Source organism: Myripristis murdjan, chromosome 2 (genome assembly GCF_902150065.1).
Source record: "Myripristis murdjan chromosome 2, fMyrMur1.1, whole genome shotgun sequence".
NCBI lineage: Eukaryota > Metazoa > Chordata > Actinopteri > Holocentriformes > Holocentridae > Myripristis > Myripristis murdjan.
The window spans coordinates 13,494,107-13,517,388 of record NC_043981.1 but is presented as its reverse complement, the minus strand read 5'-3'; the positions used below and the strand labels follow the sequence as shown (position 1 = coordinate 13,517,388).

At 42.3% G+C, this 23,282-nt stretch overlaps 1 long non-coding RNA gene across 3 annotated transcripts; it reads left to right on the top strand.

Moving 5' to 3' along the window:
* The first annotated feature begins 304 nt into the window (after positions 1 to 304).
* Positions 305 to 23,035, top strand: LOC115373970 (uncharacterized). Of its 3 annotated transcripts, none has more exons than XR_003929582.1 (5): positions 305 to 507; positions 1,531 to 1,591; positions 10,400 to 10,554; positions 10,982 to 11,092; positions 22,920 to 23,035. It is a non-coding gene; the product is annotated as an uncharacterized LOC115373970 (long non-coding RNA). The 3 variants fall into 3 exon arrangements; XR_003929581.1 differs by having other exon boundaries at positions 10,376 to 10,554; XR_003929580.1 differs by lacking the exons at positions 10,400 to 10,554; positions 10,982 to 11,092; positions 22,920 to 23,035 and adding an exon at positions 1,705 to 1,976.
* Positions 23,036 to 23,282: the final 247 nt, after the last annotated feature.

Genomic DNA, 23,282 nt, shown 5'->3' with positions numbered 1-23,282 from the left:
TATGAGGGGATTCATAGCTTTTGTGCATTTTCAGCCATGCTGGCTGATGAGAGCTGGACTCAGGTGGATGCTGCGGGGAGCTATGCCGGGTCCAAAGTGCTGTCAGGATTGACCAAGCTCAATTCAATATCCCATCATAAAGGAGAGGTAAACTGTCCCGTCCTAACAGGTGCAACAAAACTGTCACAGGGGAGCCAGTTAAATGTCAATCAAGCCCAGTCAGTACACACCCAGACAGTCCTGGGCTCTAATCAGCCAAGTGAACTGAAAACACCTGGGTGGGTGCCTGGAGGCTTCACTCTGTACTCACTTTATCTCACTGATGATGGGCGCTAACTAACCGTTGACCTTACCTGCGCAAGGACCGGGAAGTTTATGACAGCGGCTGTTTACCAACTTTAGGAATTTCCAGCAGCTCATATCACACGGTGGCAGTGGATGATGATTGTGGCCTGGAGTTTAATGATGAAACACTCCTGTACCAACTGTTTGATTTTAAACTGCCAGGTGTGTTTCTGTGCCACGGGTGGACTCTGTGGATGCTGTGTGTGTATGTGTATGTGTGTGTGTGCAGCAGTGCGGATCGGATACTGCTGACAGAAGCCACTTAAAGCCGAAACTAAGCATTTCAAATTATTGTTCAGACCACAGAGCGGTCAGTTTCAGTGATGCGTAACTTTAGGCAACAGCATTACACGTGCTGCTGGTATGTCAGTCAGGGTAGCTTCAAATCATTTTCAATGCAAGCTCTTTTGGTAGGAGCCCAACTCGGCTACCCAGGCCATGTTTGTCAAAATTTTATAAGGTAAAGTCTTGAAATGATTGGTCTATAATGCATTAATTTATCAAGTTATGTACTTGAGGTTAGTTTGAAAGTGCCATCATTTCATTTATTTAGCTACACTGCAAAAAGTCCAAATCTTACCAAGAATATTTGCTTTATTTCAAGTAAAAATGTCTTATTTCCAGTCAAAATATCTCATTACACTTAAAATAAGACATGATCACCTCAGAAATAACTTGTTTTTAGACGGTTTTCACTTGTTTCAAACAAGTTTGAAGGTGATCATGTCTTATTTTAAGTGTAATGAGATATTTTGACTAATTATATGCAGTTAACATGGTATTTTCAAAAATAATGGATTTTTTTTTTTTTTTCATTTACTGTACAGTGTAAGTTTTATTTGTGTGTGTATGTGTGGACACCCATGTGTATAGGAGGAAAATGTTGACTGCACCAGTGTTTTGAATGAATGGTTGGCAACGGTACAATGTACACATGGTGACAAAGCATGAAAACACGGTGATTTAGAGTTACCGCCGTTCTCAGCGGAACAAAAGCGGCTTCTGATCTGTTGTATTTCACAAGTGTTCTCACATCAAGAATATTCATGTTCCATTGTCTGTGAATCATAGAAGAAAGGCAGTCTTGGTGTAAAGAAGGCATTTTGGGGAAATCAAGAAAGTGTTGATCCTGTGTTGATCCTTTTTTTCTTTTCTTTTTTTCTTTTTTTTTTTACTTTTTCACAGCTGACTGCCTTGCCAAGCCACTAAACGAAGACGTACGTCTGTATGTGCCGTTCCGAAAACAGTAAGTTCAGTAAAAAATTGGACATTATTCACACATCAAGGCCTCCGAATGACCTCTGAGAAAAATGTTGGACAGCTGTCAGTGATAATCATCAGCTATCAAATCTGTTTCAGCCCACCCGGGTGAGAGGTGAGGGATGCTCCTCTCTCCCAGCTGTGGATTTAGCTTGACATATAGAGACGGCTTTTCCACCCCGAACCTGTCCAGTCTCCTGTAGCGTGAGATTGTAATCCATTAGGCCACCTGGGGGACAAACGACATGGGTGTTGGAATAGTACAGCAAACAGCAAAATTCTCTGAACCAGAAATGACGAAGGTTGGGCGCGGGGCGAGCGGCCCTGTCACATAAACCATAACGAGCTGTAGAAACCGAGGGGAGCGAGAGACTTGGTTGATCGAGCGGGGGGGTGGGGGTGGGGGGGGTGGGATGAGAGAAAGGAGCCAGGTTACAGGGCGAGTGATGGATGGAGACCAAACTCTATTCACGCAAGCCAACAACTTGACACATATGTCTGAAGGAGAGTTGGAGGACTAAACATAAAATAGAATAAAATAAAAAAAAAAGAGAAATTTTCAGTCAACATCAGCAAAAAATGTGGCTTTTTTCTTTTTTTTTTTTGAGAGAGAGAGAGAGAGAATATTTGAAATATATATACATAGTATTTTATCAGGTGAAAGCTTGCACTCCCAGTGGTCCCATTTTATTTTTCCAACAAAAATAAAATGCATTTGCCCAGACCAAAGTAGTGATTTCTATTTATTTATTTATTTTTATTTTTTTTTTAAAAGAAATAAGGAATTTTTTTATGCCCACACATTTATGTTTCAGAGTGTGAAAGCATTTTTATAGTTTTTTGGCTTTGAGTTGTGACTTATGAAGCACTTCAGTCACATGGGGAGGGGTGATGTCAGCGTGAGACCAACAAAGTGAACAAAGGAGCTCGACCTGCGGTGGAGAAAACAGAAATAAATAACAGCTGCTGGCAAAAGGCTGCAGCACTCTCATGTGAAGCCTCATCCTGTGAGTGGAACGGTGTAAATTCATGTAGGGATGCACGGCCATGGCCATTTGATGTGACCATTTGAAAAATAAAAAATGTGTAAAAGTTTAAAAAGTCCCTCTCTTTTCTTGTGGTGATAATCCTACATGCAATTTCCTCTTTTCTACAAAAACATTCCAGGGCCAAAGTTTCTGCATCTTGCTCTTGGAGGGGGAAGAGGGTTCTGGGGGCAAAACAAGCTCCCGACACTCCTGTGTGTTTGTGTTTGTGTTTCCTCTGCACGGTAAGAATACCAAACTCCATGCAAATAAGGAGGAGGTGTCGAATCATTCTTCATGCAACTGCCAACAGGAAAAAAAAAAAAAACAGTAAATATGGAAGATGCTGAAGCCATGCATGATTATTCTCTATTATGTTGCTGTGATGTTGCATTTGGAACCGGCGAAGAATTGTGGCCTGTGGATCGAGGAAGAGCCGAAATGAGGAAGCTGCTTTTACGTAGAGAAGCTCAGATCAGGGATGTGCAGTGTTAAACTCCCCCCTGACAGCAACCAGGAACTCAGATATGCCTTTTCCACCCAAAAAAAGTTCTGATTCCCGAACTAGTTTGGGTCAAGACTCTTGGATCCGGGGTGCAAACTAAACAACTGGCCTGCATTTCGACCAGTTTTTGCACCGGAGCCACCGCGTGATCGATGGCAAGCATGCGCCACAGAGTTTAACACTCTGGCAGCGCACAGACACAGTGTCCCGGTGTGAGCGTGAGTGTTGGCAAAAACATTCTTTTACCACTATTTTTAACCAGAACACCAAGTTCCCCGGTTGTTGTCCTCGCCTTTACTTTTTTACCACTCGGGTCTCATTTGAGAACTATTTTCTGGGTCCGTGCTGCGAGCCAATTTTGAGTTCGGGAGCCGATCTATGTTGGGTGCAAATGCAAAGAACAGTTCAAAATTTGGTGCATAAGCCACAGCAGTACCAGTTCTTCCTTGGTGGAAAAGGGGTAAGAAAGTGCCACCTCAGTTGGTGCAAAAAGAGTAGATCTATACATCTAAGTTTCTCCAAATCCATACAGGGCCTCAGATATTTGCCCTGCCCACAGAGGGGGAAAAATTGAAATTTGAATCACAAGGTACATTGAAATGTCTACTACAGTCCTCATTTTAAAGTCTCCTGGTGTGACACAAAAGCACTACGTATTAATTTCCAGGTTATTATGACAGACTGACTAATCAAAATGACAATCCTTGTAAGCGCTACAAGTTGGCAGCCGACTGCTGGAGCACAATATGGGCGGCGGTGAGAAATCACAGAGATTGTTTGAGCTTCACAGCGAAGACAATGGGCCACCGCGGCTGCTTGTCTTCGCCTTGACGACAATTGCCCTTGAAGTGAAGTGCCTTAAACCTCACACGGATTCGGTGTTGGCATCCAATGCAACACTGATTGGATCCCCACTGTGTGTGTCGTCTAATAAATCAAGCGCACCCCCTCTCTCGCTCGCTCTCACCCCGGTCCCTGTAGTCAGCATCCTGGAATAAAAGTGACAGTTATCATAATGGTGACGGCGGCGGCGGCGGTGGCGGTGGCGGGGGGGGGGGGCGGGGGAGCTAAATAAAAAGTGGTGTTGCGGTTAATTTCAGGAACAAAGTCTTCAGCGTCTTCTCGTTCTCCTCTGTCGTGAGGCGTTTCAGACGGCTGGCACGCCGGCAACTCCATAAACTTTAACCTGCATTTTAAATGAGTGGTGGAAAGGACATCTCTCTCGCGGCGCGCGCTCGCTCTTTCTCTCGAGACCAATAGCGGGTTGCTGTGGTGGCTGATGGAGCGATGGAGGAAGGGAAGGATCGGGAGGAGGAGGAGGCAGGGGGGGGCAAGCGTTTTTGCGGAGAGTGATTGTGAGAGGACAGCGGTGGCAGAAGATGTCCTCTACACAGTGATTAATTCCAGACCCAATGTGATTTATGGCCCCACCACGGCTGTTTTGTAGGTCACTTTGGTGCCACATCACTCAAGCTGTGCAAACAACAAGTCTGATATCAGTGTTGGTTAACTGTAAAGGAGGGCACGCGCGCACACACACATGGAAATGAAAACGGTTTGCTTTGAATTTTTAGCAGCCTCTCCTTCCGCCACGAAATCAGGTGGAGTCGCCAAACATCGCCGACACAAAGACACGTGGGCGGCTTGTATGTTGGAAATAAAACGTACGGACACAAATGGAGAGGTGAGGCGAAAATGACTTCTTCTTCAATCTGAGCCACATATTTTTGTTGCCAGCCACTGAGCGAGCGTGGCTTTTTTTTAAAACCTCTTCAACCCGGCTCCATCGGTGGTTTCGTCTTTACAAATGCACGCTGTGTGGCCGAGCTTTGCTCAAACCCACAGAACTGTATTTTAAATTCTAGTGGAGATCCTGAAGTTTCCAAAGATACCAAATATGTCCCACTGGATTTCCAGGGAAATGTGTGTAAAATGATGCACTAGACATTTAGATATTTTTCTTTTTGAGGTGATGCTACAGCCATAAATCAACAGCATCTTGGCTTTGAATATTTCACTCGGTACTGCATCCAGAATATGTGTGTGGCATTGTCATACATGGAAAAGAATGTTGTTTATTTCAAACTTTTATGCTACTTGAAGGAAAATTTAAGGGAAAATCAGAGTTCAAGCGGTTAAAATGACCCTGATAAAATTGCATTACTTCATATTTCTCTTATTACTCTTTATTGTGCTAACTCTGATTTATATGTTTGATTTTATGTCAAATTTTTCAAATTCTACACTTTGAGCTGCATTCAATGCATAATGTGTTATATAAATGAATATACACATAATGGCAATAACTGGAGAGCATCCGCCATCAAATTTCACCTTAAAACTAATTCCAAATAGTTAATGCCATCATTATGTGAATGGGAAAATTCAGAATTTCCCTGGTTGGGATCAATAAAGTATATCTATCTATCTATCTATCTATCTAAAATAAATTTAAGTTAAACTTTAAAGGGGCATTTTAAGTTGGGCAATTCAGTACATTGATAATAATGATAAAATGATAAAAAAAAAAAAATGCATTTGTTTCAACCCAGGCTATATTGGAACACTCATATTTTTCTCTACTTGTAATACCAAACATTACTTATAAAAGTTGATTGACTGGAGAAAAGAAAAGAAAAGAAAACAGACAGCCGTGTTTTAGTTATTTATTTTTTTCCTCTTCCCCAGTCAGTCTTCCATCCAAATAACGCTACGTTGCATTCGGCGCCTGTGTAGCCATCAATTTGATGCAATGCTGATGGCCACTTGATGCACTCACTGTGGCGTGCAGCCTCTTTGTTACACAACAGCTACAATCGGAGATGTCCGATGCATTCCAGCAGCCATTCTGTGATGAAGTGTTGTGATTTACCACTTTATTGTACCCACTTTCCTCCAGACTGTCTTGTTAACTCCTACCTCTGTTAGTGATTTCCTATATTCCCCCAGTGTGCCTTTGGACAACGCCCAGATAATGGGCGTGGACCCGCTCCATTTTCTGTGACTGGAGTCGGACTGTGTGATATCGGTTATTGGATATTCATTTTTGACACCTGCAGTAATTCGCACAGCAAACGCGTACAAGCACATTATTGAATTTGTGATTACTGGAAGAGGAAGAATAATCTCCGGCCGGCTTTAAATATTTTAGAAGGTGTTTTTCTTACACAACCTTCAATTCATGCGGAAATGTGTTCATGCTGTAGAAAAACATCTTCTCAAACAGTAAAAGCACTTTTGCTCCTCTTCTAGCAATCACACGTAGCTATCCGCCGATGTATTTTTTCTTGTTTGTTTGCAAGTTATTGAAGGGAGGAAATACGCATGAACTGAATAATCAATATCAAACTAACTTCACTGTGGTGTTTACCGAGCCTGTACTTTTAGCACTAACTTCGCTGGAAGTGCAGGAAGAGTGAGGCTTGCAAAATGTTTATTCATATTTATTCAAGACAATTATCAGAATCGGCACCACAAGGTGGCATCAGGGGGCATTACACTCAGCCTCGGTTTTTAAAACATTTTTAGCCAAAGGCTGCATGCTGAATAATGTTCATATTTGCTCTGTTTTAGTCCATTTGATCCTTTGCCAGCGCATTCCCACCAAGGTTTCTCTCAGGGCAGGCGATGATAGCCAAGGGACGATGAAGCAAAGACACAGCGGTCCCTCCCAAAGTGGGCCGGCCCATGGAGCTGTTGTCAGTGGGTGTGCAATCTGGGATTAACCTTTATGTTTGGTTTGTGATTTAAAGTGCTAAAATGGGCAGGACAGGTGCAAAGGAACAAAAAAAAAAAGGTGTTGCAAAGGGTAAAAGATCTTCTGAGGCTGTCAAAGTTAGATTTTAAAAGGAATTTTAGTTGAGATCAGATTATGCAATTGACAATATTTTTTTTTTTTATCAGAGGCAATTAGCAAAAACGAGGGACATAAAATCTATGAAAATCAAGTTTTTAATCTTGTTAACATGTCCATGTGGTGTTTTTCTTTTGCTACAAGACACATTAGGAGTGAAATAGGCAGGAAATGTCATGGCCGAGGACAAGATCAAAACTCCAGGTTCAGACAGGCCAGATCAGACCAACTCCAAATGGTTGCTTCACATGAACAATATGAGTGTAACCAAGAGATTTACTTAAAAAAATATATTCTTTAACAGCTAGATCATTAACTACACTACAATGTCAATGTCACTATAGGGAATTCCTGCCTGCATGAACACAGAGCTGTTTTATTTTCATAAGATCAACAAGACCAACTTGAAATGGCTTCACTTAAAAAAAAAAAAAAAAAATTACATGGTTAGATTATCAAATAGAGCACAAGTTACGAGCCGGTGTGCCAGCAGGCAGGGGAGTAGGCGGGGACTATTTGCATATTCATAGATCCACACATTTTTAATGAGGGCAAGCTGTTAAGCTGTTCTAAGACATTAAGGGAAATAAATATATATATTTGTGTGTGTGTCTGTGTGTGTGTGTCTGTGTGTGTGTGTGTGTGTGTGTGTGCGTGTGCGTGTGTATGGCTCTAATGTATGTAATATTGATGAACAAAGATTTTTTTTTTCTTCAGGTGTTTAATAAATGGCTGGCGGGCGACTTTAATAACTTTGTAATGTTAAGAGCCTGGAAGCATTTTGACTGAGTCAGCTGTTCTGCACAATAACAGGACTGGCCGGTGTGTATCTGTATCTGTTGGTATCATGACTTTCCATCTGGTATTTAAACGGTCACATCAAGTGCTTATTATCCCTGGCTCGTGTGGAGTTAACTCCAGCAAGATGGAGAGAGAGGATCGTGCTAACAGTGTATGATTCTGGAGTGACTTAATTGACTGAAATTAAAGCTTCCGTTAGAAACTCAAATTAAGGGGTTGCTAAGCAACATCAATCCCAAAATCCATTTCTTCAATTACTCTGCTAAAGTTAATCCTTTCCTTCATTGTGGCACTGGGATTATTAATGCAAATTTCAAATGAGAAATGTATTCAAAATATAGTGAAGTCATCTGAAGAAATAACTTCATGCGGAGATGATGTCCCAATTATTTTTCACCACATGAATGTTCAAAAACCTATAAGCTCTTTCATCCACCGTTTTTTTTTTTCTTCTTCTTCTTCTTCTGCCTCAGTGGCTGCATTTTTTCAAACAGTGTTACAGCAGAACAAAACACTGTCAACAGTATTTTCAGATCTGAGACATCTGGACTTGATGTTTTATTTCCTTAATCAACAATAGACGAGCTCGTCTTCAGGTCTGTTTTGATTCTGTCTCCGACTCTTTATCTCTCTCTCTCTCCTTTTTGTCTTATGCAGCAGTGAGACGGGAACAGAGTCAGTGACAGCTGAAGGTAGACTGCTCCAACACCACAATGAGGTTAAAATGGACTAAAACTAATATCGGACTATAATCACCTTTAGTTTTGACGATTCATCCCTTCCTCCATCAGTGGGATCAGTAAAATATTAAAATACATGATGGAGAAAACTGTAATGTTTAGGCCTGATTGTGCAAATACCACCCTTTTCGAGACTGTGCAAAATGTCACAATCAATTAGCCTGCCCCTGTCAGTCTGCAGTGTTTTGGTCTTTTCATCATTGCCTGATGATGGAAAAGGTTATTTAAAAAGTGCAGCAAGGTCACCTGCTCCAGGCACTAAGACAAAGAGCCGTCTCAAAGGAAACAGGAGACGATTACCATCGGTTGCAGCTCGCTACTACGTGGATTTGCGCGGACGTCCCTTCGGACGGATGTGGCTCCCCCGTCTTCGGGTCGCTGGCCTGGCTCTGTTTCCTCTGTTGCCCCATGCCGTCCCTGGCCCCCTGCTTCCTCCTGCGCCTTCCACAGCCATTAGCTCTGCTGCATTAATGCACTTTATTATTTGTTTGCCTCACTAAGTCCTTGTGCCTCCCTAATGTCCTCCTTTCCACTCTCTCATCTTCTGTGTGTGTTGCATTTGCTTGATCAATGCCTTGGGTGAATGTGGCTATTTTCCTCCCAGGTACCCGCCTCCCTCCACTCCCAGTCCTCTTCATCCCTTCATCCCTTCTTCTTCATCATCACCCTACTCTATTGCTTCTCTTGTCATATTACCTGCTCATGTGTTTTCTTTAATATTAAGACTGTGTTGTGTAATTTGGGACGACGCCTGTTGCACACCTGCCTGGTCAGGAATGGCGTCTTTTCTCTCTGTGGTCCCTCTCAAGATTTTTCCCCTTTTTTTCCGCTTTTACCTCTGGGTTTTTCTGAATCCACTGTGGATTAAGTCAGGTGGAGTCGTCCTGTTTGTTGTAAACAGTGACATGTGGCTTTAAATAAACTTGAACTTGAACTTGATCTTGAACTCAGCTTCTCCTGTCAAGCAGACAGAAATGGCGAAACTGACCCCGTGTCGTGTCCGCCTCCTATCCCTTGTTTTTTTTTTTTGTTGTTTTTTTTAATCTAAGTTTCATTCCACGTCATTGTAGTGAATCAAAAGGAACAATCACGTAATTCACCTAGCCCAGCTCAATCAGCACCTCATTCAACCAAACTGAACAGAGACTGGGAGAAAGAGAGTCGACTGAAAACTCTAAATGCAGCACCGCTGTGATGTTCGCTGCTTCTCTCTCGCTTGATTGATGGTATTTCCCATAATCCCCTGTTTGTTGTCATAGAGACGCATCATTCCCCTCAACCTGAAAAGCAGCTGTTGGATTCTTTTTTTTTCTCTTCCCCTTCTTCTTCCCTCTCCATTTTTGCTTTGATTAAATGAGCGAATGCAACTCTCGAAAATACCGTGGAAGTAAACAATCCTTGCAATTACATTACTTGAGAGACGGAGATATTTCAGCCGGAAAAGTACTGATGTCTTTTTCAATTTAAATGGCTTGCTTTGGATGGATGGGGGTAAATAAATAAATAAATAAATAAAAAAGGAATGATAAAAAAAAAAAAAAAAACCCTCGCAACTCAGAGTAACAGGAAAGAGTACAATTTTACCGGGCCACCTGAGTCTGCTGCGGCTGAGGGTTTCAAAGGAAGGCAGCAAGCAAAGGATCATCATTTGCTTGGTCTATTTTATGGAAATGATGGGTGTCCTACGTCCAGCTTAGGATGGTTACCGGAATCCAGCGGGACCCACCTGTCCCCATTTGGTCAGGTCGGGTTCAGACAGGACAGAAATTCCAAGTACAAAGGTCCCATTCGAAGGCTTAGATTAGATTTGAGATTTTATGTTTTTCTAACCGATTTTAACTTGCAGTGCACATTGGACATTGTCTTAAAGTTGGAGAAACTCTGCATTCAGAAGAAGGATTAATGTACGCGACTGACAGCAAAGACAAATCCTGATAACCCATGGTGAAGCTTTTCCTCAAAGTGCTGAAGGAAGAAACGGGACTGAGCGAACGACTCGGCTGCCTCGTTGCTTCTCTTGGACAGGTGAGCGTTTGTAAAATCTGCGGGATGTGCACGACATTTACCCGACTTACATAGCAGATTATTGTCTTAGAAGTATGAAAAATCAGCAGGAGCCTAGGTGGTTGTGTTGTGTTAGCCGGGTGTCCACTCCAGAAAAACGGGGAAAAACACAAATACTAAAATGCATATGAACACAAGTGGTGTCAGGATAAAGTGACACACACATCAAGAGGGCTTGGTTTCTTTTTTACACATCTAACAACCTGTATCATAAATAGTGGATAGTGAAAATCACAGGGTGTATAGCTGGCGGGTCTTTGCAGTGGCCTTGATGTCTCAATGTCTCGCCAGGCCATCCGTTTAGGCTGAAAAGAGCCCTGAAACTCCATCACAGTGTTCTTGTAGTGGCGGATGCAGAATTACAGCTTCCATCCTTTTTTTGTTGCAGGTACAAAAGGCACACAAAGAGCCTGTTTGCGTTAAGACCCGAGAGGGCTCTCGGTGTCCCCCGACCACCCCGTCCTCCATCACTGTCCCGCCATGTCAGCGCAGCTCGCAGGTGGGTCTCTGTTTGGTGCCGACACGGAAAATGAAGGATTACAGTTCACTGAATAGAAGTAATGCTTCTGCCAGTGGAATACATGCTTAAAAAAAAAAAAAAAAAAAAAAAAAACATCACCGAGTTTCAGAATGGACTTCCACAGCTGCCTGTTTTCTGGTCTGTGCACAAACCTCTCCATGACTTCTTACTGTCATTTGTAATTTGTAAAACTCTTGATACTTCGTTTTTGTTTTGTGTACCCATGAACAAAAGGATACCAAGACATTTTGCGATAAACAAAGCCAACTTTTTATAATGTGAAAAAAATTTAATTGCTGTCATAACTCTAGATTTTACATATGCCTTTAGCATGGATAATAAGCATGGTCTTATTTGTTTTGTGGCTTTTCAATATAAGTTTGGATTGTGTTTTTGGATGGATTTACTAGTAAAGCCTTTTTCTTAAATTTGAATTTTCCATTAATCTACACATTTCACTCTGAAGGAGGCCGACTACAGCTAATGAGTAGCCTAAAGATACATTTCTACAACATAAATGTATAGTTTTATTGGTCAGGTTCAGACTTATGTGTCTTTTTGGGCTTCAGTTTGTATTGAATTCATAAATTTTCCTCTGGCGGACAGTTTGGACAAAAGTTCCTCACCCATGGTCGTGTTATGTTCAATGTCAGGCCTTTAAGCTCTAATGGAAAGCGACCAACCTTGCGATAAACTAGCTGTTGTAGATCAAAAATGAATCAAGTAGCAGAATTTGGTGAACTTTTAATGTGAAATGAGAGAAAGCCTCTGATTATTTTTTTTTTTGCTTCATTTGAAAACTACACAGAAATAAAGGACAGCACACCTCGTCCAATCAGGCCCAGCCTTCGGCCCATGATAAATGAAAGCAACTAAGCTCTGCAAACCGTCCTGTGTTCATTCGCATCTACTGTCCGCTGGGTTTTAATATTCGGGAAGACGGAGGAGCGCTCGTCCACCATCAGTCAGGCCTCCACCCGCAGTACTTTAACGACACACCCATCAAGCAGCCACCGCGTGAAAGGACGCCAATCCATCACATCCAGCGAGGCCCCTTGTCAGAATGCACCATAAAAGCCCTTAATGTAAATCACAATCAGCATCACAGCTTATTTTGGTCCTGCTAAATATTTATACAGCTGAGCATTATCACCGGGGTCGGCGTGAGAAGACGCGCAAATAATGTAACAGCTCAGGCGAACGCGTGTGTGTGCGTGCGTGCGTCCATACATTTGCGCGCGTGCGTGCCCACAGTATGTAATTAGGTTGCACTGTATGTGCCGATGTTATGTGCTATTAAGTGAATGGGGTCGTTTGGGTCAGAGCGAATACCTCCAACACCACAGCTGCTGTAATAGAGTTCCCTCCCCTTGATGCACATCTTAAATCCATTAATAAGCCACTCTCATAAGCAAGGTAAGGTAAAAGACCGGGTGTTGCGGTTCAGCGTAGACCACGGCGAAGAGGACGGGGGTTGAGGGGAAACCACGCGGGCCCACGACCTGAGAAGACTGGGTATCTTCCTTGGCTGGCTGATTTTTTCCCTTTTAGCTGACGAGCAGATGTTTGTTTGCCCAAGCGGGAGGCCCGTGCCGGAATGCAGTCGGCTTCATTAGCATCATCCACAAGCCCCGTTTTGATTATGCAACGTATAACTGAGTGAAAATAAGGTCAGACATGCATGGTGCGTGGCGCTCCTTCACCAGCCGAATCACTCAGCCGCAGAGCCATGTAAGTGCATTTACCATTGTACTTTGATCCAAATCATTTGGATTATAACTGTGACTAGCAGCCTTTACATAATGAGATTTGGAAAACATCAAAAAAAAAAAAAAAAAAAATCGAACTCAAAAGGTACTTTATCTGAAGGCTTCAGACAACTCCGAACCAGAGTGTGACATGGTGAGGGTATAATCTCAGCATTACAAAAGTCGCGTCTGCAGTAGATCATGTGCAGTCGTGAAAGTTTGGAAGCGGCGTAACTTCCAACGATAAAGTTACAGAATTTTAGCAATGCTCAGCAGTATAATGGCAGCACAGACATCCTGGAATCAAATGCCTCTTTGAGTGGATTACTGTGAAAAAAAAAAAAAAAAAAAAAAAAAACCCTGCCTTGACATTATAATGGCACAGGCAAAGGCAAGACTGAAAATTCCCCAAGTTCAGTGATCATTATCTCGGTTTCCTTTGGCCGGAATTCAATGACAAAGCGAGACTGCAGCTCCAAACTTTCTTTCTTTCATCTCCATTCATTGACTGCTTCGTGATTATTATTATTATTATTACGTAAGTTGGGAATACATCTTGAAAGAGTTCGAAAACTTGCTCGAACTCTAGATTAAATACTGTTTCTCTCTCGAGGCTGACCTTTGTAATCCTAGATCTTTTTTTTTTTTTTTTTAAGCGATAGAGTTGTCTTGCCACTGTGTCAGCCTGCAGACAAATGCCCCTTAGGTTTGAGAGAATCCCTGCACTTTTTAAGCACACATGAAATATTGGTTGGAAAGCTATGGATGGCAATTACTCAGACTGTAAAGTTTTAGTGATGCATTTGTTTAATTATCTTTAGCTAAAGTACATAATTGCAATAATGTGAAAATGGAAATGGTGCGTGTTTGGAGATCAGTTATGGTTGTGTAATCTAACTGGCGGTGTTGATTACTCTGCTAGAAAAGTCATTTCATTCTTCAGCCTCACCTAAATTACTCAACAAGTGACTGGGTGGATGAATGAATGAATGACTGAATGAATGTTATTTGTGTAATGTAACCATAAGTTACATTTTTTTCTTCACTTTTTTTTTTAATTATTGGACGAGCAGTTTCTTGTTTTCCTTTCATTTATTTATTTTACTCCAAAATGATAAATAATTGCCCAAAGGAAAACAGTGTGAGGTCAAAAAGAAGCAGATGCTCAAGCAAGCCTCAGTGCTCTTCCCTTTGGGCAAACCATGTAATTGGCGCTACATTGCAGGCCTGCTTTCACACTGCACACAGAAAACATATTAAATACATAAAAAAAAAAAAAAGTAAAATACAGCAAACACATGTATAAGTCGAAAAGTTCAACAGTATCAGGCACTAATGATCATCTGGTGTCTCCAGAATGAGCAGTAACAAGCTTTTGATGATCATACATGGCTTCTGCATAATCTGTGGGTGGTCCAGAAGAATTTTCATCAGTGCTATAACAGCAATGAATAGCACAATTGTTAGTCTTTTCAAATGTAAATGTTATTTTTGGATTGTTGGCAAAACCGCAGCCTTTTTTACATAGGGTTGAAGGGCCTGTGTGATAAAATACAGTCACCGGTTCATGCAAAAAATAGAAAGTGTGAGTGCTGTTTCATGCGAGATGGGCACCGCAAAGGGGAATCTGTCACTCCTCACTTCTGAGATATACCGCGTCTCGCAGCACGGGACAGTGATGTGTGCTCTCGATTTGTCTTGGGGACCGAAGACCGAGGGGCAACAGGAGTGGTGAGTTATGAGCCTGCCATCTCCAGACCGGCCGACCTCCTCGTTTGCAGCCCGCTAATTAAATCATGAAGGCACACTTTGGATTTTGAACTCCAACACCGAGTGCTTTATGGATGAGAAACCTTCCGGCTCAAAGGATATGCGAGAAGTGCAATATTTCTCATGTCACTGGCGCACACGTTTAAGTGCAGCGACTCGAATGGAGCAGAATGACAGCATTTAAAGGCAAGGACAATGCCATGACAAAGGCTAATAAAAAAAAAAAAAAAATGATAACAGTGTGGGTCTGAAAGGAGTATTTCTCTCCTTTCCGTTGCTGTATATCCGTTCATGTCAACGAGAATCTGAAGTAGACAACTGTGCTTGGAATGTCTTTTTTTTCCCCCCCACTTTTGGCGAAGATCATCCCACTTTAACGACATCTATCCACTCTGGGCAAAACACAAAAAGAAAAGACTAAATGAAATTTTTGGCTTCCAGCAGCCTTTAGAAAGTTATTGCCTCCCAGAGAATTTGATGCCCTGAGTATTTACAACTGGCTGTTATCATTTAATAACGGCCACTAGTTCAAAGCCTGTAGGATTTGTCCAGAATATTATACTGGCATTTTGTGGTTGATCTTATCGTTGTTGTTGTTTTATTGTTGTTGCTGCTGTTCTGTCTTTTTTTTTTTTTTTTTCTTCTCTGCAGTTGTTGTTGTTACTGTTAAAAGGACAGCAGCAGTCAAACCAGGCGTTCTTTATTGGGTTTCAAAGGACTCAGCAACGGGGCAGGAAAGAGGGTAGAGAGCTGTGACCGCGCGGTATGAGCCGAGCCTCAAACACATGCAGCCAATGCACCTCATGCAGGGCGTGACTTAGCGGACTAGGCCACCAGAGAAAAAGAAACAAGGGAGAAAAAAAAAAAAAAAAAGTAGGACTTGTTGGGGTTAACAATGTTACCGCACACGACCTGACGTCCATTTGTGTTCGCAAAACTCCGCAGGCTGCCGGTCGGCACTTTCACGTCTCATTTTGGCGTCACACCATTTCATCTCTAAACCGCTCTTCGACCAGTTCAATAATATCAGGCGGCAAGAATTCTATCGGTATTAGGAAAAAAAAATAAATAAAAACCCTTTTGCCAATCCTGTTGTGAGGCTTTCACCCCATGTGTGGCCAGAATTGGCACTCGGGCCCCCGAGAAAAGAAGTCAGCCCGTGGGCGCACAAATTTCTGTTGCTAAATCCAAAAGGAGCCTTACTTCCCCTGTGGAAGTAACTGGATTCACCCCCGTCACCGCTAATCCCATCCCCTGGGCTGAAAAGTATCATTAAAGAGCCAAAATAACAAGTGGACCTGGCCGGTGGTGAAATACAGTGCCGGGCTGCTATTCGAGAGCCTTAATGATGTACAGTGGTGGGTGGCGGTTGAAAACAGAACATTGATGAAAGACCATATCATGCATGCCAATGTAATACAATTTAACTAGTTGCTTAAAGTGCTCTGAGGCTTAAAAACAAACTATAAATTACAAAAACCTACCAAAAAAAAAATCATAGGACCATAGCAAACAAATGGCAGGCATGGTAAGAAACTTTTGCAGAAGGTAAGCGCAGTCAGGATTAACACAGCCGTCGCGTGTTTATCTCAAGGTGATGTCTGGTATGCAATTTCCTATTTACAATTGTGCCGTGAATCGAAAAGTGAACACAGCCCGTCTTGAGTGGTAGAGGAAGGGATTGAGGTGATAACCCGGACCTCTGTTGCAGCTGTGAGGGGGAGGGGGGAGTGTGGGACTGGGGTTTTAGTGGGAGGTAGCTCAGAGTGAAGCCAGCCAGCTTGATTTCAGCCTTGGTGAAGATTCAATCTCCGAATACCAGCCAGTCAATTGTCTCTGCACTTTAAGTCCAAAGGAAATAAGAGCAATATACGGACATAGAGAATATGTACAAAATATTTTCCTCACCAAATTCGACTGTCATCACACCACTGAATGGATGTTTTCAGTCATTATCAGGGCCCTACTGCGCCCTCTAGTGGGACAGAAGGCTGTTATCATCAATTCCTATCATCATTCACGCTTAACCATCCAAACAGTAGCTTTCGCATTTTTATTAGCTTTCATTAGCTACTTGTTTAAGGTTAGGAAAGGGTTTATTTGTCATGGTTAAGCTTGGGAAATGGTGATAGCTAAGATTAGGAAACTAGCCTGGTTCTTGCCTGAGTCAGGACTCCGTCCCGGGACTCTGGAGTGAAATCTGTGAGATTTACCCCTCCAGCACCCCAACCACCTTCTTCCATGACCGCCTATGTTGCTACGTCATAGGCGGTCATGGTACATCTGACTCCAGGGCCTCATTTGACTCTTCGATGATAGGAATAGATGATAGTAGCCTTCTGACCCACTAAAAGGCGCAGTAGGGTCCAACTAACTCGTACCTGTGGGGGAGATTATGACTAACGTCCATTCCATGGTGGGATAACAGTTAAATCAGGTGCTTTCCTGATGTTGAGTTGCACACCCTTTTGTGTAAACTGCATCTCAAAGCTTTTTTAAAAAAAACATTCTCTAACTTTATCTCCATCTCTTCCTGTGCGACTGGAGTCGATTTAATAACGGAAATCAATAAGGGATAATGCATTTGACATGTTCACTTTGTCAGTGTGAGTAAAAGGAGACAGTGCCCCCAGTTTGCACATTCAATGTGTAAAAAAAAAAAAAAAAAAAATACTATCACAACAAGACCATCGTCTGGCATTAAATAAATGTCAGAGCTACACAAGTGACCCTGTCCACACTTCGGAACTGTCTGACCTGAAAAGTGAACTTAAGAGCTGCAGTCCTGCGTCATCCCTGTCTTCTCCTTGGACTTGCTCTTGATAGCAGCAGCAGACAGTGACGGATTGAGGCTGTGACCCAGTGATGGACTTTCATTGCGGCTGTCCAGGGGGTCTCAAGCTGTTGGATTTCAGCCTTGGTTGAGATCAAGCCTCTCTGTGCCGGGGTGCAGGAAAATCAAGTGAAATGTGGTCAATTTAGGATGTGGCGTTTCTTTGCAATTCCAAATAAAGCCCATACACTGCTGCTATATATATATAAAAAAAGAATAAAAAACATACTTGACAGCTCACATATGGCTAAGTTTCTGTCATTGATAGTGTTCAAATGTTTCGAGAAACATTTTAAAAGCCTGCAGTGGTGTTGAGCTCTTGTGTTTTTGTCATTTTTCTACAAAGTGAACAGAATTAGACGTAGACATGCCTCATTTCGGGCCCTCCTTCTTGACTGATGTTGGAGAAATCAAAGACAATTGGACGGGCGTGGATCCAGGTTGTGACCCCGTGTCAGGGACTCACAACCAAGCTGTCCTTGGCCGGTCTCCAGGTTTCCTCCCGTGCCGACGGGGGATGAAAGACGGAGGGCGCCATTGAAATTTGTCCTCAAATTAAGTCTGACCTGGTTGTCGGAAGCACTTTTTAATTATCTGGTCAGCCCATTTTGACGATGACAATTTGCGGTGGCTGTGTTATTCTGCGCGCCATATTTTTTGACCTTGTTTTTGATTTTTGTTTTTTCTTCATCAGATATGAAATGAGATGCTCCGTAATTGAGGGCACAGTGACGCACACAGATTAACAGACAAACACACAGGCAGAGTAAGATGAATTGAATACACAGCACAGCAAGTGTGTGTGTATGTGTGTATTAAGGAGAGACAGAGAGAGACTGGGTTTGGTTCTTGGAGGCATGCACCACAACGAGGCCCCCTCCCAATTCATTTACAATTCACCCAGCACTACACTCACATTTCATCTACAGACAAACTGTTTGGTCTCCAAAAGGCTTTCGGAGAGATTACATATCTTTCCTTTCATAAAGATGCCATTAGTGTCTGGGGAGTAATGGGAGCCACTAATTTGATAGTCTGACCTTAAGCTATTCATCAGCTCAGAGGGAAGAGAAGAATGGATGATGCGGGAGATCACATTATAATTTGGCTACAGGATCCAATAGTCTAATGATAGTATTAACTCAAACCGCTGCAAAGAAAATGTTCGGAGATGCAGGGAACAAAAGAGCGGCATAACAAGGCTGAGTGTAGCCGGCAAATCCGCCTGATAGTCCAACTTCTCAGCAGGGTGCAAAATGTCATATACATGCTATTTATGTAAACAGGAGGACTTGTGTCTTATTGTGTCTGCCGAGCCCTCAAGCAGCTCCTAAAAGTCATAGTAAAAAAATGATAATTGTAACTCCAGAGGATGGGAGGAGCATAGCCAAGTGTGTGCAAATGAAATTGTGTTTTGTGTTGCCGTATATGCCAAAGTTGCTCCCTTCAAAGCAATTTGGCAGCAGCAGCAGAGGAACAGAAGTCAAGAGCTGTGGTTTGCACTCCGCAGAGGGATCTGACAGGGCAAATTGTTAATATTAGAGCAGGTGCCTTCGCGAAGAGAGCCGGGTCAGGCCGATGAAGCGGTTACAAATCTGGACACGCGTCTGAGTAAATAAATGCATAATTAAGGCCAGTTCTCCGGCATCGCACTCCCATCCCCTACCCCCTGACCCCCTGGCCATTTTTGCAACATTAACATTGAGACAGGGCCAACATGCAAATGAGATAATGAGAAGGTGCCGATGGGTGGTCGAAGCAAAACACCGTCAGGATGCCAGATGAGGGCGAATCGAGCATGTGTTTTGAGAGGCCCTCCTTTTGTTTTCTCGGAGATCTCTCATTAAGTTATCTTACGAAAGCAAATTTGGTATTGTGATAGTGCAGAATTCCCATTTGGGCCCTGTGTTGAGCAATGTAACCGACCTAACAATGGCAAAGTAATATTAACGAATTATACATCAAATAAAAATCCAGCAAAAGCAATGTATTCCACATAATTCCTGCTAGATACAGTATATCTCCACTGGTGCTGTTTGCTGGCAAGATCCATCGCTGATTTCCCCTTTGCCAGCGTCCAATTACAGCAGTAGATTATGTGTCCTTCTGCAATGTGCAGACCGGGGCAGAAAACTCTCCGAGGGCTTTGAGACACTTGTACGGCCGTCTATCATCTCAGATAGCTTCTATCGAGGCCACCTCTCCCTGCCCACTGCCACCCCTGCATGATGAATCTGCAACCATTCAAAGAGTCATTTGAACGCTGTCGGTCGCGCTTCACATTCTCTCGACCCCGTCAGGTTAGGACCCCCGTTCGGTCAGCGCGATCCTCCCCTCTTCCCTCATCTGATCTTGGGAGACCTGCAGCTGGGATTGATAGATGCGCTGTGCAGAGGGAATAATGTATTGTGGTCCTTGCAGGCAACAGAGATGAGGTTTAAATGATCTACTACTCCGGGGTTTGTAATCTCACTGATCAAATTTGCCGGGGATCCTCTCCTCCACTGCCACTAGTGGCTCATCTATATATGGAGACGTAATGGAGTCTACCATAACTGAACACAAGAGCTACACTCCATCAACGGCGCTCCGACCCGTTGCACCGTATCGCGCGGCGCTGATCTCCACCCATCCAGTGCCAGTTCATGCATACAGAGCCGAGATTAAAGAGAATATGCAGTCATTGTGTGTGATGACTTCTTATCCATTTATTTGTAAATAAATTAGGGATAAATTAGAGATCTTGGGGCCTTTGTTAACCTGTTAAATGCCATTATGAAATAAAAATGGAAGATGTGATATATTTGAACAAATGTAAAAGGTAATAGTGCTGAATTTCAAATTGAATTATATTATTCTCATGCCCTAGAGCAGTTTTTCTATACTGGAAAGCAAAGTCCTCAACAAGAGTTTGCACCCGACCAAAATCTGTTATGTCACACCAACGAATAGCTTCTCAGATAATAAAATGGATGAAACAGAGAAGATGGCAGCTTTGTAATCGGCAGCGTTTCTGTTTTTTTTTTTTTTTTTTTTTTTTTTTCTTTTGTCCCCCGGTGATTTCCTGGGAATAAGGGTGGATATTTCTTCTTGTGAATTGTTAGCGCTGCAACACGACAAGCCTCATTTTGATGTAAAAGTTTGCACAGCCACTTTGCAACTCCACAAACTCTTTCCAACTCGCAACGCCAGGCTGTGCATTGTTAGGAAATCGCAATTTGGTCTGGTTTGGCTTTACTTTAGGACGGACTGTGTGCTTATTGGATATTTTACATGGACACATTCATTCTTACAAAAAAAAAAAAAAAAAAAAAAAAAGAGTTGTATTCTCCCTGAAAATACCACTGTTGGGAAAGCTCCTGACCTTTTCCTCTCTTTGTGGCATTTGCAAGTCCTCGCTTTACCCTTTCCCTTGATATGTAGCCATGAGCTGCCACGACACCTATATACATACACCAACAGATTTTGTATGTCATCAAACATTTACACTGTTGTTCAGCACCAATTATTATAATTATACACTTTACAGTACAATTCTGTGCAGAGGCTGTTATGGTGACAATTGAAGAGCCATGTTCCCAGGCATTGCTTCACTTCTATCCGTTTTCTAAAGCCCTCAGTTGAGAGTGCTTTTGAATGGTAAACAAGACTTCAGTGGATTATGCTATAAACCTATTCTGTGGTTAGAGGTCCTCAGACAAGTGGCACGTTCATGAAATCCTGAAGCATTGCAGCTGACATTTTATAAGCCTAACAGCAAACAATATGGAAATCAATGCATATGATGCATGTGGGTGACTACCAAACAACTGGCAGCCAAACAGAATACAGCTTCCCTCTTGGTGCTGTAAAGATTGAGAGTGATATAGCAATGCATGTGCAAATCAGCTGTCTCTGCGCATTAGGCCGTCTGGAGGAAGGGTTTGACGCAATCTGCCATGCAGTAAGTGCAGAAATACACAAACTAGCATTGCCACAGGACTGTGAAAGGCAGATTTTTTTAAACCCTCATTGCAGGAAATTGTTAACGCAGAGCTGAAGATTTGGGTTTGGAGCGGTTATTTGAGTTCTAGGTCTTTTGTGAGGTTTGAGGGTTTTACTCGCATAAAAAAAAAAACAAAGTGCGTTGTCAATAATACTCCTCTTGCAATCCAAGAGATGAATATGCAGCAAAATTACACTGCCAACTTTTTATTTGTGGGTTTTTATTTGAGTCTGTGTTCACCATGCTAAAACAAAGAGGAAAAAAGACCAGCTTGAGCTTACTGTCCCAATATTTATGCTTTTCACTGCAAATGGATTGTAGCGAAAGCAGAACGTGTCAATTTAGTCTCAAGTATTTTCTAAATCCTTGGTTGAGGGTGTTTTTGAATAATAAACAAGACTTGAGCGGATTATGCTTTTAGACTCGCGCGCTGTTGGAGGTCGGAAGACCCAGGGCACGTTCAACAAATCCCCAAGCTTTGCTGTTGACATTTGATTATGCCAGCTAGAAAACAATATGGTCATCACCGAATCTGACGTCTGCCGTTCACTCTGGGGAGGTTGTTTATCATGCACGTGTCCTCCAACTTTTAATCACAGTCGGATTTGGACTCGACCGTATTCCCTTCGGCCGCGATATGACCGAGTTTAATGGTGATGTCATACACTTTGTTGTTGTTTCCCTTCATCCGGGGAGAGAGGAGGAGAGCAGGGATGGAAGGGGAGCGCAGGGGAAGCTGGAGGCATAAAGCCAGACAAAAGAAGACAAGTGAAAGAGAGAGAGAGAGAATAAGATGAGACAAGACCCTCACTACATTTACATGCATGCAAATTTTCCACTATTATTCTGAATAGGACATTATTCCACTTTTGATACAGGTCATGCAATCAGCATATTCCATGGATATTCCTATTTTCCAAATTCAGCATTTACCGATTAAGACATTTTGGGATTAGCTGATATTATTAAGGTTTAGGAGCATTCTTTGGACATGAATACATTGCATTAGGAGTGACTTAATTGGGGTTTTTACCACAGTTTGCAACACACGGCTGCCTGATTAGGGTCACCTCTGTGTGTTGTAAACAAACCAACTAGCCAACAGTTTGCAATTGTAACACACTGAAAATAATGGTGACTAAAAACAATGATGTGTAATTATATTCATCGAGAATTTCTTTCATTTAATTATTACAACATTATTAATTGTCCTCTCTATTTAAATTGTTTTACTGTTTAATTCATTGTACCTCAGAGATCTAATGTTAATCAGGAATTATTTTACTGGGAAAAACAATAACAAACAATCTCATTGGATAAGAGAGGAATAACTCATTGCCATTGGTGCAAAAACAGCCCAAGTCCCGCCTCTGTCACTCAGGCTAGGGAAGCGCTGTTCTCCAGTACAGTAAGCAGAGATACTTATTATTATTTCAAAGTGATATTTCTTCATTCTTGTCTTTGATTCAGTGAAAAGGAGAAACTTTCCCAGCCAGTGCAAGTTCAGCCAACAGTTGGAGTGATCCTGAGGCTGTCGGATGTACTTTTATTTTTGTTTTTTTGTTTTTTTGTTTTTTTTCCCTCATTTCTCGGTGAGTACTGCGCAAGCAAAAATCTTTCTGAGCTAGCATCTAAGCTAGCGGAGTCCAGTGGTGTTAAACCACTGAATTGTCGCATTAAGCTCTTAAAATTCATTATTTCTGTATTAATAGAGGTAAATGAAGATGTTTGTGTGTAATATGAACATGTGCACGTGTTTTTTACGTCAGTGTGAGTGTGTGTATATGTTGTTTACATTTTGTAAGCAGACAAATTGGTTAGCTTGAGTTTCAT